The following is a 17,969-nucleotide window of genomic DNA, read 5'->3' as shown; positions in this document are numbered from 1 at the left end:
GGAATACATTATGGGCATTCTTCCCTGTCCCACCCAAAAAAAGAGCAAAGTAGGTTAAGGAGAAGCAACTTTTTTTTCTTTTTCATCTTTCAATGCTTCAGAATTTACTGATTGGCAGTAAATTCTCAAGGAATATCAGTTTTGAGAAGCAACTTTTTTTTTTTTTGGAGAAGCAACTTCTTAATTGTGCATCATGAAGACCCAAGACATCACAATTTGGTCCCATGGTTGATGTGCTGTGCAGCTGAAGACATTTCCTTCATCTCTACTGTACCCAGAACTGCAGGCATACAAATCTACACACACACACACACACACACACACACACACACACACACAGATGTGCATGCACACATATGTGCACACACCCACACGTGCATGAGAACCATGTTCTACTTAAGTTCAAATTGTTCTAAGTAGGGTCAGCTTGGCATACCCATGATCTAATGTGCACAGCAATACACAGGCCTGGAAGAGGACTTTAGCCAGAAATGAAGAGAAGAAGCCAGGTGGCTTGAACAGACAGACAAGGTCAACTACAGAGAACTCACTTGTCATGTATCTGGTCTTACCCAAGGAAACAGTTGGAAAGCCAAGTGTTCTTGGAAAACAGCATGCCCCCCGCCCCCAGACAGTCTCATGCGTGGGAAGATGTTTTCTCCCTAGGTCACTTGAGCAATATAACTGTGACAAGATGGAAAGGGAGATGCTGCTGTCCACTTCTCCTGGGATAAGGATGGCTGAGTTCATCGCTACAGGGCCTGGATGACTTGGCGGATGGGCCCACTCTCCACAGCAACAAATACCTTTGTCCACACTGCCAAACAGCCCAGCAGCTAAGCAATAGTAGCAAATCGGAAATAGAAAGAAAATGTCTTTTTTTCTCTCCTCTGAAGCACTAGGTGACTGCAGTATATGAATCTACTGATGGTATCAGTGATTAAAGCATATGAAATGAAAACATTGTAGAAATGACTTGACCAGATCCTCTTGCCTCTTTATATATTCTAAAGAACTCCTGGCGCCAACTATTAAAATTCCTAGTTTTAATAGAACTATCTTTGAAGAGTGGAACATAGTATATCCAGCCTATAATGTGATAGACAAAGTCATATGTGGTTACTTTAAACACCTGAAATTTATTAGTTAGTACCACTAAGGAAATACAATATAATGTCATTGAATTATAATGAACTTAATTTCATTAAGTTCATTAATTTAAATGGGCACTTGCCAAATGCCTACTTATCAGCACACTTCTATTTAAGTTTCAGTGTTCAATTATAATCTATTCTTTTCTTACTGGCTCCAGGCTGTCCTTTACAATGCATTACTTACTTCTAAGTGGTTATCTGGATTGATTCTTCAAGATAAAGCTGAAAGGGAAAAAATGACCACACAATTAAAAAAAAAAACCATTTAACGCAAGAGAGGGGTGGTTATCTAAAAGTGGTCAGAATCAAGTCATGGGTGTATCTTAAGTGAAATGAGTACAAGATGACCTCTAGACTCCGCCAAGGAAAAAGGAAGCTGGTTATAACTGTGATCTTCCCCTTCACACCCCTCTGGGTTTACGTTAAGTCAAGGTTAAGTTATCGAGAACCTCTTTTAGGTGTTCCTACAAAATTATTCAAATGCAGCTGTGCGTCCCCTTTGCAATAGCAAGTCCATTACTGAGAACACAGCTGGACTGCCTGCAGCCATATTCCAGTCTCCTATGAGCCTTTCCTTTGTGATGTGAAAGAAACTGTGATTGTGACCAAGTAGCTGACAGCAGCAACTTTCCATTTCCTGCCAATGAAGCACCAAACCCAAACATCTTTCCACCATCCCATTGCACAGCTGCCATCCCTGGTAGTGAGGATGGGGGGTGGGGGGAGGGCAGAAACCTGATGCTTCCAGATTGACCTTAAAATGGACAGAATCAAGTCATGGGTGTCTCTTAAGTGAAATGAATACAAAATGACCTGTCGTTAGCATTAAGGGAACTTGTTGGAATAGTGAGTTTCCCTCTCGGGGAGACAGAAGGCACAGAGTTATTAACCACCAGCTGTCAAAGGAGCTCACAGATTAGGAAATGGCCCAACATGCTGACTGTAAACAGTGAGGAGGACGAAAAGGGAAGAAACAATGGCCACTCTGTGAGGCTTTGCCTTGAGGAAGGCTGAGATTTTGTTCCCTCACTTTTCATTTATCTTGCTCAGCCATTAAGAAAATTCCAGCAATTTTTTTTCCCACTCACTATTCAAAATCTATCACCTGAAGAGTATTACTAGTCATGGTGGGGCTTCCTGAAGACTCTGGAGGAGAGATGGAGGTGGGTGCCCTCGTTACACACCACACTTTGAATGGTCTAATATGTCTTCTATCTCTTCAGTGGTCCTCTTTAGCCAAACCAGTGGGAAGAGAGGACATTGATCCACTTTGGAGAAGCATAGAAATCACTCTACTTCCTAACTCTGGCTCTCTAGCCCTCCATCCCAACTTTCTAGAACCCTTCCCCTTTCATATATACACCAACTGGAGTGGCCTTTTCAAAACTCTCTTCAGCTTACATGTCTCTAGGGCAGTTGCTCTCAGCCCATGGGTCTAGACCCATTTGGGTGACTCACACATATCAGATACGTTACAATTCATGACAGTAGCAAAATTACAGTTATGAGATAGCATTTCTGAGGCCATTACTGAGGACAGTCAAGGAGGAAATGGAACCATTAGGGGAAAAAAACACTATTTCTTCTGCTATTACTTCAAGACCATCCTTCAACATCCAGGTATATGCCTAAGGTAACCGGTGTACACAGTAGATGTGTAAGTCACCATGTACAGTGCCCAGGACAAAGTCCAGCCTAAGGATGCTTGGTTAGTACTGAATGGTGACTAATTGGGAAGCAGAGAAAGTACTTCAGAATTGCTATCTAAATCTGTACATTCATTTAGAAACATTGTATTACATTCTTCCTCTCCATTGGTAGATGAGAGTTATCTGAGACGGTGTCACTGGCTAGAAAGAAGTGTAGCCACCTCCACACTGGTCAGAAAGAGTAGGGTTCATAATTTGGTGGACCCATTTGGTTTAAGATGTTTGGAAGGGATTGTGGTCTCATTCCTTTTGGCAAAGCATGCCACTGGACACTGAAAAGGATATCACTCTTGAATGAATCTATAAAAGAAGGTAAGGGTGTGTTTTTAATGATAATTAATATTTTCATTGATTCTTTGATAATTTCATACAGTGTATTTATTTTATTTTTTTGAGATCATATTCCTTTTTATTTTGTGTGTATGGGTGTTTTGCCTATGAGTATGCCTGTGCACCACCTGCATGCAGTACCTGTAGAGGCCAGACGAGGGTGCTAGATGCCCTGGGACTGAAGTAACAGATGGTTGTTAGCTACCATGTGAGTGCTGGGGTTGAACCTGGAACCTCTGGAAAAGCATCTACTGCTTTTAACCACTGAGCCATCTCCCCAGCCCCAGGAATACCTAAACATGATCTTAGCTCTGCTAAGACAACTCCAAATACTCAGAAGCACACTAGTGGCCAAAGGACAGTAGGTAACCTGTTGTAGAAGAGTTTCATGGCCCGTCCTTGAGGTGTTCACTCTTCAAGTTAACACATTCCCAGGCAACCCTGCAGTAGTGTTTTAAAAAAAAAACCCAGCAAGGAGGAACCCAAAACCTTCCAGAAATGGCTTATTGTCTCACAAAAGCAACTGGCCTTTATTTTAGCCCAGGTCCAACTTCTGGACTGTAACCTCAGCAGGACTTCAGGAGCTGGGATTTGTTTTGTTTTTTGTTTTTTGTTTTTTTACATGTACATTTATATAATTACACATATGCAAAATAACTACATACAGCAAGAAGAACCACAAAACAATCAGGAATTATAAAAATGTTACATTCATAGCGTTTTATCTGTTTGAATTTGGCAACCTTGAAGAAAACCTCTTTCCTATATTGATGAGTCTAAAATTCTGAATGAAAATCAATATCTATCATATCTCATCTCTATCAACTTAAAACATCTATCTAGACCTAAGATTAAGCTTAATTGTAAAACTAAACTATCTGGTCTTCAACCCCATCAGAGACTTGAGACAGAATGCAGTTTAATTACCTGAGTAGACAGGGAGCAGGGATTTGTTTGCATTTTATTGTGAAGAACTGCTGCTGGCCATCCGGTGCTGAGCTGTCGTCCTGGACTTCTGCTGGAAGGATTGGAAACTCAGAATCTGCGTCCCCACCCCTTTGTGCTTTTTATTTCCTTTGATTACAATTCCTTTATTCCTTCTCTCCTTCCTCCTTTCGCCGAGACTGCTCATCCTCACCAGCGATACCTGATTCCAAGGCTCCTATGCGAGGTGGCATTTCGGTCTCTACAAGGAACCTGATCAGCACTTATGTGCATTTATTCAGTAAGTATTTATTGAATGCCTGTTTCTTACAATCACTCTAATAGTCTTAGAAACTCAACGATACACAAGACGGGAACCTTGCATGTTCTCTTATGAATATGGGGGAGGGGTGTCAAGCTTCATATCATTTAAGACCAATTCCTGCATACTCGTCCACAAAACCCCCAATGCAAAATTCCTCTTCTTCAGAAAATAATAGCCTCCAAGGCAGAAATGCACTTGATGGTAGTCTGTGGTTCTCCAAAGATGCCAAACCCTAGCCTTGGAGCTAGTGGCATTCTAGGTGCACTGGTCTCCCTGTGTCTAGGCAGAGTAGTAAAAAAAAAAAATATTTATCTGTAAATATAGAAAGGAGTTTTAAGAAAGCAATGATGTCATTGCCTTTTGTAAATTGTGTCTTTCCACAAATTAATGAATAAAATTCAATAAATACACAAAAAAGTGCATGTGGCTGTAACTAATTCCCAGTTGAAGTTGGGGGCTATCATACTGCACCCACAGCAGAATTCCTTCTGGCCTTGGTCAAGACCCAGCAAGGCTCATATTTATCCATTGACTAGAAGCCACCTGTGTGGAAGAGACCCCATCCTCCTGATGCCTCTGTTGTGCTGGCCTGTCTGCGCCTGCATTCCTTTTGACTGGTACAGTCAAAGGATGGAGAGATTTTAAGTGTCGGAGATGCGCATGGGTTAGGTTCCCATTGGTGTGAGTAAATACTAGAAGTGACTTAACGGAGGAAGGCTTTGTTTAGGCTGTGGTTTAACACAGGTGCTGACGATCATGGTGGGGGAATGAGCGAGCTGGTCACATCATCTGCAGAGAGAAAGGAGTTGCTGATGCTCTGCTTGCTCTCTCATTCTCACGTGGGCTGGAGTCCAGCCCATGGTATAGATCTGCCCATGTTTAGGGTGGGACTTCCCACCTCAATTGACCAGTTATAGAGCCTCTCTGGAGCACACACCCAAAGCTCTATCTCCTAGGAGATTCTCCATCCTGTCAAACTGATGGTTGATGCCATCCATCACAGTACCTGTCCATATTAAGAAGAAGATCCCAATTTGGAATATGGTGATGGATTATGCCTCCAGGAGGCTGGGCTGGCCCCAGCAGCTTGAGCTGTAAGTCACACTGCTCACTGACAGAGGAAGGGCACAGGAGATAAGAAGAAGTTATCAACGGACTGCCAGTCGCCTTTGATAAAGGGGTCACAAAAGAGCGTGAAATACACCGCAGTGAAAATATCTTGAAAGTTCCCAGAGACAGTAAAAAATCCCACAGGTTTTTAAAATGAAACTGTAGCCAACAGGGACCAAAATAAACCCCTAGGGGCTATCTCAGCTTAACATGTTAAAATATCCCAAGACCTTTCTGAGCACATATATTATTCAAAGGTCAAAATCTCCCCTGTGCAGATACGTTTTTAAAAAATCTACAGGATGTTTCAGCAGAAAAAAAAAATGCCACATTAAAGTATTCCTCCTGTACAGTGCAAGGCTTATGTACCAGGATGAGAAACGGATGGGTCTAGTGTATGATCCTCCAGGTCCAAGCGGCTCTGGGAAGGCCTGCTAAGGGAGATGAGGCTTTCAGTGGCCTTAGCCAGGAGAACACTTGCTCTACAGATTCCTGCATTAATATTTATCCCTGGGAGAAGGTTACGTGTCTTTACACTGATAATGTGAATTCTAACAAATCTGTGGAGCTCTTGAAAATTCATGCGAGTGAAAAACTGACCCTTAACACCTAAGTCAGAGGAGCCTAGGGAGATCCCACAAAGTCTTAAACTTCGAGGTGCTGGGCTAAGCATTACTCACACCAGGGACCATCAGCTGCTGTTCCCAGAGTGCAGCGCTGTGAAGGTCACCTACTTAACATCCATGTTCTGCACCTATGTGTCTTCCTCATCTACGTGTGGAGGCAAGATTTGTCTGGCAACTCAGGCTCCCAAAGCTTCTCAACTCCACACTGCTGATGAGCTTTGAGGTGTGAGTGAGGCAAGGCAAGCTGCTACCTCCTAGAGCTCCTCCCGCCTCCCCGTCTCGGAATGAGGAAGATGGTGACCAAAAGCCATCTAGCTGCATGAGGAATATTTAGCAGAGGAGAAGCTTCCTAGATGGTATTGTGGTGGCAGCACCCACTGACAATAAGGAACCTGCAGAGTAGTGGGTAGGAAATCCTAAGAGGGGCTAGAGAGACAGTTCAGTGGACGAGATGCTTGCGGACCTAAGTCAGATGCCAGCATCCATGTAAAAAGCCAGGCATGGCTGCGCTTGCCTGTAAGCCCAACAGTGTCATGGGTGGAGGCAGGAGGATCACAGGGAGTTGCTGGCTGCAAGCCTAGTTCCAGGATCCATGAAAGATCCTGTCTCAAAGGAGTAAGGTGGAGAGCAACAGAGTAGGACAGTGACGTCTCCCCTCTGGGCTCCACGCATGCGCAGGCATGGGCGTCAACACACACACACACACACACACACACACACACACACACACGCAAACACAACGCACACACAGCCATAATGGTAAAAGTTAAAAAAAAAAAAACCCTCAATGCTATAAAATCTGCATGGGCTTCAGGACTCTCCTAGAATACCCTTGCTTCTCAAGAAGCTGAGGACTACATCCTGCCTGGTAATAGAAGGTGGGAAGCCTCGAGTGAGGGGGTGGGCACTGAGGTGTGGATTGGAACTCCTTAGTAGGCAAGAAGCTCTCTGAAGGGCCCTGCATTCTTTCTCTGAGATGCACCAGGTGGCTGATCTCACACAGGAACTTTGAAATGTGAGTTTGAATGTGTGGTTTTTTTTTTTTTTTTTTTTTTTAGGAGAACACACAGCTAGTTATTTGGAACAATTTGATCTTTTTTTTTTTTTTTTCGGTAGACTGTGTTCCCTTTGCAGGCAGTGAGTTGCCAGGCATGGAGCTGGGCCACCCAAAAAGAGATTACAGATTTAAAATTTAGTTATTTGCAAGTTGCTCACAAACATTTAAACATTAATTGTCATAACAATAAAAAAAATTTGGCCGTAGAGTTGGTTGGAGTGGGGGAGCGGCAATGTTGTCTCACTTTGTTTTTCCTTCCTTTTACAGTACAAGATTTGCCACCAGTGGAATGGGTCAGCGCCCACCAAATTGAATAAGGACTCCCCTCTGGGAGTCATGTAATGTAATGCCTGAGTCCCAACTACTCCTGCCCATGGCTTCAGCTCTCCCGAAGAGAGAGTAACTAACCAAACAAGTCCATATGAGAACACAGAACTTTGGAATGTTGGTAATAGAAGCGCACTTAAAAACGAGTCCGTTGAATCGGTTCCATGGACTGGAGATGGAGTCCAGAAAGTGAAGCGGTTTGCTCAAAGCCACGTGGCCAGAATCGCAGACTCACCTCCTCTCCGGGGCTCCTTATAGACCAATTGCCAACATGAACTCCTGCCCCCCTGGATCACATTGTTATGCTCACGGAAACCCCGTTAGGATGGCTGGACTTTGAGAGGATGTGTGGCCTGTGTCCATAGAACTTGAACAAATTCACTGTCCCAGTCTCAGCACAGAAAAAGAGGCCTTAAAAGGCAGAGGGCAAGAAGCAAGAGTGATTTAAACAGTGGGGTGAAACATGCTTTGATCAGCTTACAAGACCAACATGTTTGTTTGTTTGTTTGTTTGTTTGTTTGTTTTATAATACAGTAGCACAAGGCTGCTCATTTACCCTACAGTTATCTTTTTCTCTCTTGTTGCTCTGTGAGATAACCAGAGTTAAGATCCTTCTGGACCGTACTGTCGAGTAGAACTGTATGTGATGACAGAAATGCTTTAAACATCACTGTTAAGTACACTATCCCCAGCCACATGTAGCTACTGAACAGTGGCGTGGTGGTGGCTGAAGGTTTCCTTTACTCTTAATTAATTTAAGGTTATAGCTATCTGTGCTCAATAGCAATTCTGCTGGATCCCACAGCTCTAAATAAACAAAACTGCCAAAACATATCAACTTGACCTAAAAGCTTGTTCTAATTTAAGAAATGTACAATAATGGATGTTGAAATCAGACTTCTCCACAAAATATGGCAGTACCAAAAATAACTATCAATAGGGTTCTTCAGCTTGTGGGAAGTAACTAATGTAACAAGAGAAATGTTTTAGGATGTTCCCCCCCCCCATCATTTTTGGGGAGTCCAGCAAGCTGGGCTTAGAGCAGCAGTCCTCAGCCTTCCTAATGCTGCAACCCTTTAATATGGTTCCTCAGGTTGTGGTGACCCCCAACCATAAAATTGTCTCTGTTGCTATTTCGTCACTGTAATTTCATCACTGAATCATAATGTAAATATTTGTGCTTTCCAATGGTTTTAGATGACCCCTGTGAAAGGTCGTGACCCACAGGTTGAGAACCACAGGCTTAGAAACTACATGGGCAGAAACAAGTTGGCATCACCCTGCAGAGATGGCCTATGAGCCAGCAGCCACAGCTTGCTCTGTTGACCTCACAGATGCTGGGCTCTGCCTGCTTCCCCCAAGAAGCCCTGTCATGGCTACAGCTAGGAACTCCTGAGCCTGCTGTCACCTCTGCCAGATTGGCCAGTGGTGCCTGAAGCTTTAAGCCACCAGTTTAGGACTGCAACCCAGCCTAAATATCTTTCTGTGCCATAGATGAAGGGGAGGCTGGGATAACAGGAAGCTGGCTTCTGTTGTGGAAGGCAAATCCCAAACTGAGAAGTTCCCTCAAATGCACTGAACATCAATGGCCCCTTCTTTCTAGGAACCTGGACTGTGTGCAAAGGTGCGAGATCTCTTGAGCGATGGTTAGAGCTACAGAATAGAAAACATAGGCACTGAGGAGTAAGCAGATTATGTTTCTCTATGTGTATATGCATGTGTGTATATTTGTGCTTGTGTATTTTTGTGTATATGTGCTTGATTATATGTGTTTTTGTGGGAGGGGTGCTTATTTTGTGTGTATATACATTTATGTATGCTTATTTTTGTGTTTATGTATGTTTATATATGTCTATGTTTGTGTGTGTGGTTGTGTATGTGTGTTTGTATGGATATTTATGTTTGTGTATTGGATATACATGTATCTGTGTATGTTTGTCTATGTACATGTATATGTATTGTGTTGGTATATGTGGGTATATGTGTGTTTTATGTATGTGTATGTGTTTGTTTTTATGTGCGCCTGTGTGTATATGAATATGTGTGTGTGTGCATGCACGTGCATTTATATTTGTGTTCTTCTATGCATGTGTGTGTGTTTTCTGGGCATGTGCATCTGTGCTTTTGTTATCTGTGTGTGTGTCTGTGTTCTGAGCACTTGTATATATATGTATGTGTATATGTGTGTGTTTATATTTTCTGTGTATGTGTTTTCATGATTATGTGTGTGTTTGTATATGTGTTCTGTGTATGTATATGTGGTGTTGTGCCTTTACATGGATGTGTGTGTATATATATGTCTTTTTCTGTTCACGTGGGGGGGGTGCAAGAAGAGGTAATTTTGTTGAAATCATTATGAAACATGATTCCAGGCACTCTAGCATATTAATATGTTCTTTAATGTACCTTGCATAGCTTTTTCTTCTTCTTCTTCTTCTTCTTCTTCTTCTTCTTCTTCTTCTTCTTTTTCTTTTCTTTTCTTTTCTACCTCTCTCTGTGTGTTGTTGTGGTGGTGGTAGTGGTTGATTTTTAGACAAGTGTTCCTATGTAGCCTGTACTTTTTGGCAACCTCCCAATTATTGAGTCTAACCTCTCCCTTTAAGATGTATAGTTCCATGCCATATTTCTAATATCTGTATATCTACAATAGCACTTCCCCATACTATTGTAGAGGGTCATCCTTTGTGCATCATAGCCCTTCATGTCTTAATTAGTCTTAATGTGACTTAATGTCACAATGTCTTACTGGTTACCTGAAAGAGGCCCCTCAGGATTGAGCCTTTGACATTCTCTCATAGGAGGGCTTGGGATTCCAGGCAGCCCTTCCTACAACCTCCTTCCTAGCTCTATGTAATTCTACACTAGCTGCATGTAATCCCAGGGCCCTAGGAGGTAATAGAATAGGGCCTGGGGATAATTCTGTCTATGCAGCCCTGGGGAATTAATTACCCATGCTGGGGTAATTCTTAGTGGTGTGGCAGCTTTGGGGTCACCAATCCTGTTAGTAACCCTTTTAACTATAAGTAACCTCAATAAATTCATCAGTTCAGCAAACTTGGCTTCAGTGGAAATGTACTTTGGTCCATTGGCAGTGCTCTGTCTGGATGGTTGTGACTCCCCAGGAAAAATTGACACCTTTGCACATTGAACCTTACATTAGTGAGCCAATCTCCACAACTGGTCAATGAGATTGTTTGTACTTCTTTTTTACATACATGCACACACACACACACACACACACACACACACACACACACACACACACAGCCTGGAGTACAGATCCCCAGAACTCACATAAAAGGCAGATGGGTGTGGCAGCCTGCCTGTAAATTCCAGCACACAGATGCCTGGACAGGAACCCCACAAGCTGGCTAGCTAGACTAGCCCGATGCAGCGAGAGACCCTGCCTCAGTGTGTAATGTGGAAAACAATCAAGAAAACACCTACCACCAACTTCATGTTCCCACATGCACACATGTGTGGCAGCATACGTGTGTGGCTACACACATGCAAACATGCATATACATGCACACACATCACCCACATGTGCATATGCAAAAAAAATCCTAAAATTGCACTCATGGCTTAGCATAGCTAACATTTTAATTTACATTTGCAAACTGTCCTCAAAGGTTGTAGCAGCAGTAATTTATTTTTCTACACAGAGCTGGGACAGGATGAAGTAAATTGAGACACAAAATCTGAAAATTTAAAAGGACAGCAAAAAAAAAAATTTTTCTTTCAGTAATCAGCCAGGCCTGGTCACACAGGTCTGTAATCAGGGCTCTTGAGGAGGAGGGTCATGTAGTTAAGACCTGCTTGGTCTGTAGATCGAGTTTAAGAGCAGTCTAAGCAACGCAGTGAGACCCTATCTCATGATAGGAGATGAAAACAAAAAGGCTGTAGAGACTGAGGCCACAGCCTGAAGCAGAGCCCTGTCCCTACCTAGGTTGCTTCTGCATTGCTGTGATAGTACACTTGCCAGGTCACAGTCCACCACTGGGGGGAAGTCAGAGCAGGAACCCAGAGGAACTGAGACCGAGAACTTGGAAGAGCACTGCCTTGCTCACCTGGCCTACGTTCAGCTTGCTTTTTTATCCAGACCATACTGCTCGCCACACGCAGTGGGCTGGGTCTGCCTTCATTAATCATTAATCAAGAAAACACGTCATGCCCGCAGGACACTCTGATGGAAGCAACTGAGGTTCCTTTCTCCCAGGTGACTCTAATTTGTGTTAATTTGACCAAAACCATCACAAGCCCTCACCTCATATATGCAAATCCCTGGCTTTGGTCGAAGGACCAAAAGGAAACAAAATACAACAAAAGGAAGGGAGGGAGGAAGGATCCAGTAAACCTACAGGCAAAACTCCTAAGCACATAAAATCAATCTCAAAAATCATTTTTTGTTTGTTTGTTTGTTTTACTATTAACTTTTGAAGGGTGGGAGGGAGACAGGGTCTCATGTAACCCAGGATGGCTTTAACCTATGTACCCAAGAATGATCCTGAACTCCTGGCCCCTCTACCTTCCTCACCTCCCAAGAGATGGAATCCCAGGCACATGCTACCCTCTGTATCCCTGGGCATGTGTCTTCATCTGCATGTATTTTGAAATTACTTGAAGGAACCTTGTGAGAACTACATGGGTAACACAACCCACCTACACTTACCACAGTGCCAGGCACTGTCCTGCTACACACACAAGGCAGGAGTCTGCCGTGCCATGCTTTGCCAATTTTCATTCCTCCCACAGCACTGTACTGTTTTAATTACCATCGATTTATATGTTGTCTTTTGATCTGGTAAAGCAAAAAGACCCATCTTATTTTCATTGTTTTTTTATATTTTTCTTGGCTCTCCTCACCAATTTATACTCACAAATGAACTTTAAGCGATATTTCTGAAGTACCACAAAATTTTACTGAGATATTAATTGAAGCTGTATTAATTTTGTATATTATGTTAGCAAAGTGTGGCATCTTTACAATATGAATTTCCCATCCAAAAAAACAATTACTCTTTGTTCTATTTAAATCCTCTTTTTATAATGTGCATCTTGTATACTTTTATTTTACTTGGCATTTCTAGTACTTCTTAATATTTTTATTGCTAAGATTACATATACTTATAAGCAAATGATATTAACATGGTCTGTTTCAGTCCTCATATTGAAGTTGATTATGTATTTGTTCCAAGTACCTGACCCGTCCACCAAAAAGTCCCTCAACCTTTAGGACAAAATCCAAGCCCTGGGATCATCATACTTTCATTAACATATCTCTGATATTTTAGATTTTAAGTGTGTGTGTGTGTGTGTGTGTGTGTGTGTGTGTGTGCATGCACATATGCACTGGTTTATGTGCAAGAGTGTATATGTACACATGGAGGCCAGATGTCAAGGTTGGTTGTCTTCTTCGGCTTTTGTCCCCCCACCTTATTTTTGGAGACAGGGCTTTTTCACTGCATCAGGAACTCATCTATTGGCCTGATTGGCTGGTCATCAAGGCCCAGGGATCCTCACTGCTCTACCTCCCCAGCACTAGGATCACAGGCTGTGTGCCTCTGTGCCCAGCTTTTATTGCGGGTTCTAGGGCCCAAGTTCAAGCACTCACTCTTGAATGGCAAGCACTCTGCAGACCCGGCTGTCTCCCAGTCTTGCAACACTTTCCCCTGCAAACAATCTGTATTCAGCATCTCCTCTGCAGGGACACATCAATAAACAGGGCAAGCCTGGGTAGTAAACAGGCTCCTCCCAGGAGGGGTCTGTGCTTGTTTGGACTGTGTCTGTAGATCCATCCATCAACCTTGACCTGACAGACACTGCCAAAATCCAGCTCTGCCTGTGTGATCATAGCTCTTCTCAGCCATCACTAGGGATGCCCTTTCCACCTTGTTCCCGTTCCACTGGTCCTTCAGGAGAGCTCCTTCTATATTCTCACAGCCCATGCCAAGGACAGTGTCCTCTTGGCATTCTCTCTGGTCACCTATACAGTTTGGAGGTCTCTCTTCTACCATGCCCCGCTAGTCTCAGAGATGACTTAACACTGCAATGACTCATTTATTGGTCCATGCATTTCCTTTTGTTTACTTTGGGTATGGAAACAAGGTGGTACTGAATAACACATGGTGAAAGATTGCATACATTGAGCTGATGGACAGGCATGGCAAGACAGTATGTGTTGAGATACACAGCTATCTGGGCTGTGGCACGGGCAGGCACACTGTGTTTTACAGGTGCTCATGGAAAGAGACTCCCCAAGCTAAGTGAGAAGCCCTGCTTGCCTGGAGAAGCTAGGTCTTCAAGGAGACACTGAAGAAGCTATGGTTTCTGTCAGTGTTTCTCACCTTACTTTTTCTTTATCTCCACAAAAGGACCTAGAATCAAAGGTACAATTATCACTTTTTTTTTTCAAAGACAGGGTTTCTCTGTGTAGCCTTGGCTGTCCTGGACTCGCTTTGTAGGCCAGGCTGGTCTCGAACTCACAGAGCTCTGCCTGCCTCTGTCTCACAAATGCTGGGATTACAGGCATGCACCACTATGCTCAATTATTACTCTTTTGAGTTTTGTTTTGGTTTTTTTATGTAAATAAGTTTTTGTCTGCATGCTTTTACAATACATGCATGAAACTCCTGCCGAAGCCAGAAAAGGGTATTGGATTCCCTGAAACTGGAGTTACAGATGGTTGTTAGCCACCATGTGGGTATTGGGAATTGAACCTGCATCCTCTGGAAGAATAATGCTTTTAACCACTGGGTCATCTTTTCAGCTCCCTCTACTCATCTTTAGAAAAGGGAATTCTAAGGATATGTCTGGTCTGAGGTCACTGACTTGGCCATGTTTGCAGGGATAAAAGCCTATGAAGAAGATAGTCTTCGTCTGTTCAGCTTTCTGAAACAAATATACCACAGACCTGTGGTTTAAATGACATCCATTTATTCTGTGGAAACTCAAGATCAAGATGTCCGCAGCTGGTATCTGGTGTGGTGCGAGTTCTCTTTCTGGTGTGTGAAGGTTCATTTTCTCCTTGTGTCCTCACAAGGGAAGAATGGCTAAAGAAGGGAAGGCAGGGTGAGTAAGGGGACACCCTTTCCATTCTTTTTTTTTTCCTCTTTTAAATTTAATTGATTTATTCAGATTACATCTCAATTGCTATCCCCTCACTTGTATCCTCCCATTCCTCCCTCGAACCCTCTTTCACCCTATTCCCCTCCCCTAGGTCTGTGACTGAAGGGGACCTCCTCCCCCACCATATGGTCACAGCCTATCAAGTCTCATCTAGGTAGGCTGCCTATTCTTTCTTTGAGTGCCACCAGGTCTCCCCATCAAGGGGAAGTGGTCAAATATGGGGCACCAGAGTTCATGTCAGAGTCAGTCCCCACTCTCCACACAACTGTGGAGAATGTCCTGTCCATTGGCTAAATCTGAATAGGGGTTCAATGCTTATTGCATGTATTGTCCTTGGTTGGTGCAGTAGTTTGAGCAGACCTCCCTGGGTCCAGATCCATCTGTCATGATGTTCTTCTTATAGGTTTCTAGGACCCTCTGGATCCTTCTCTCACCTAGAGTCCTGATAGGGAGTCGCTGCGTCTATCCCAAACTCCTGGTAAGTGAAGACTTTCATGGACATCCCTTTTGGGCTAGTATCCAATTATAAGTGAGTATAAGCCATGTGAGTCTTTCTGGGTCTGGGTCAACTTACTGAGTATGATCATTTCTAGTTCCATCCATTTGTCCACAAATTTCAGGATTTCCTTGTTTTTAATAGCTGAGTAGTATTCTATAGTGTGAATGTACCACAGTTCCTTTATCCATTCTTCAACTGAGGGACATTAAGGTCGTTTTCAGGTTCTGGCTATTATGAATAAGGCTGCTATGAACATGGCTGAGCATAAGTTCTTGTTGTGTGGTGGAGCATCTTTTGGGTATATTCCAAGGAGTGGAGTAGCTGGGTCTTGAGGAAGCCCTATTCCCAGTTTTCTGAGAAAGCACCAGACTGATTTCCAAAGTAGTTGTACAAGTTTGCACTCCCACCAGCAATGAAGGAGTATTCACTTATCTCCACATCCTCGCCAGCATGTGGTGTCATTTGAGTTTTTGGTTGTGAGCCTAGCCTTTAACGGCTGAGCCATCTCTCCAGCCCTGAGTTTTTGATCTTAGCCATTTTGATGGGTGTAAGATGGAATCTGAGAGTCATTTTGATTTGCATTTCTCTGACGACTAAAGACGTTGAGCATTTCTTTAAGTGTTTCTCAGCCATTTGATATTCCTCTGTTGAGAATTCTCTGTTTAATTCTGAGCCCCATTTCTTAATTGGGCTATTTGGTTTGGTGGTGTTTAATTTTTTGAGCTCTTTATATATTTTTTTATATTAGACCTTTGTCAGATGTAGGGTTAGTGAAGATCTTTTCCCAGTCTGTAGGCTGTTGCTTTGTTCTGTTGACAGTGTCTTTGGCCTTACAGAAGCTTCTCAGCCTCATGAGGTCCCATTTATTAATTGTTGACCTTAAGGCCTGGGCTATTAGAGTTCTGTTCAGGAAGTTGTATCCTGTGTCACTGTGTTCCAGGCTCTTCCCCTCTTTTTCTTCTAACAGATTTAGTGTCTCTGGTTTTATGTTGATGTCTTTAATTCACTTGGGCTTGAGTTTTGTGCATGGTGATAAATATGGATCTATTTGCATTTTTCTACATATAGACATCCAGTTAGACCAGCACCATTTGTTGAAGATGCTATCCTTTTTTTCACTGGATAGATTTGGCTTCTTTGTCAAAAATCAAGTGTCCATATGTATGTGGGTTTATTTCTGGGTCTTCAATTTGATTCCATTGATCAACCATCCTATTGCTGTGCCAGTACCATGCTGTTTTAATTACTGTTGTTCTATAGTACAGCTTGAGATCAGGTATGGAGATTCATCTGGAGGATCTTTTATTGTATAAGATTGTTTTAGCTATTATGGGTTTTCTGTTTTTCCATATGAAGTTGAGAATTGATCTTTCAATGTCTTTAAAAATTATGTAGGTGTTTTGATAAGAATTGCATTGAATCTGTAAATTGCTTTTGGTAAGATGGCCATTTTTACTATGTTAATTCTCCCAATCCATGAGCAAGGAAGATCATTCCATCTTCTCATGTTATCTTCAATCTCCTTCTTCAGAGATTTGAAGTTTTTTTCAAACAAGTCTTTTACTTGCTTGGTTAGAGTTACTCCTAGGTATTTTATATTGCTTTTGGCTATCATGAAGGGTGTAGTTTTCCTAATTTCTTCCTCTGCATAATTGTCATTTGTATATGGGAAGGCTACTGATGCTTTTGAGTAAATTTTGTACCCAGCCATTTTGCTGAAGGTGTTTATCAGCTGTAGGAGTTCTCTGGTGGAATTTTGGGGGTTGCTTATGTATACTATCATATCATCTGAAAATAGGGATAATTTAACTTCCTCCTTTCCCATTTGGATCCCCTTGATCTCTTTTTGTTGTCTTATTGCTGTAGCTAGAACTTCAAGAACTATATTAAAGAGATATGGAGAAAGTGGGCAGCCTTGCCTGATCCCCGATTTTAGAGGAATTTCCTTGAGTATCTCTTCATTTAATTAGATTTTGGCTATTGCCTTGCTATATACAGCCTTTATTATGTTTAGGTATGTGCCTTGTGTCCCTGATCTCTCCAAAACTTTAAGCATGAATGGGTGTTGGATTTTGTCAAACGTTTTTTCTCCATCTAAGGAGATGATCATTTTTTTTAAATTTCAGTTCATTTATATGGTGGATTACATTAATGGATTTCCATATATTAAACCATCCCTGCATGCCTGGAATGAAGACTGCCTGGTCATGGTGAATATCTTTGATATGTTCTTGTATTCGTTTTGTGAGTATTTTATTCAGTATTTTTGTATCAATGTTTATAAGAGAAATTGGTCTGAAATTCTCTTTCTTTGTTGGGTCTTTGTGAGGCTTAGGTATCAAAGTGACTATGGCCTCATAGAATGAATTTGGTAATGTCCCATCCCTTTCTATCTTTTGGAGTAGCTTGAAGAGAATCAGTATTAGCTCCCCCTTGAAGGTCTGGTAGAATTCTGCACTGAAACCATCTGGCCCTGAGCTTTTTTTTATTAGGAGACTTTTAATGACTGCTTCTATTTCTATAGGAGAAATAAGACTATTTAATTTGTTTATCTGATCTTGATTCAATTTTGGCAAGTGGAATCGATCAAGAAAGTTGTCCATTTCCCTTAGATTTTCACATTTTTGGGAATCTATGCCTTTGAAATAGGATATTATGATTCTTTGTATTTCTTCAGTGTCTGTTGCTATGTCTCCATTTTTTCTGATTTTGTTAATTTGGATAGTGTCTCTCTGCCTTTTAGTTAGTTTAACTAATGGTTTGCTATCTTGTTAATTTTC

The 17,969-nt window shown here is 42.2% G+C and overlaps 1 protein-coding gene and 1 long non-coding RNA gene across 6 annotated transcripts in view; one reads left to right on the top strand and one right to left on the bottom strand.

Annotated features, from left to right (window-relative positions):
- Positions 1-17,969, bottom strand: part of PALM2AKAP2 (PALM2 and AKAP2 fusion) — a 463,139-nt gene that overhangs the window by 362,371 nt on the left and 82,799 nt on the right. The gene's annotated exons all lie outside the window — the stretch shown is intronic.
- LOC311597708 lies at positions 1,813-8,376 on the top strand. The gene is made up of 3 exons (XR_014779325.1): positions 1,813-2,317; positions 4,317-4,418; positions 7,503-8,376. It is a non-coding gene; the product is annotated as an uncharacterized lncRNA (long non-coding RNA).

Source organism: Acomys minous (genome assembly GCF_964271855.1).
Source record: "Acomys minous genome assembly, chromosome: 1".
NCBI lineage: Eukaryota > Metazoa > Chordata > Mammalia > Rodentia > Muridae > Acomys > Acomys minous.
The sequence above is the reverse complement of the archived record's forward strand: the minus strand, read 5'-3'. Positions and strand labels throughout refer to the sequence as shown.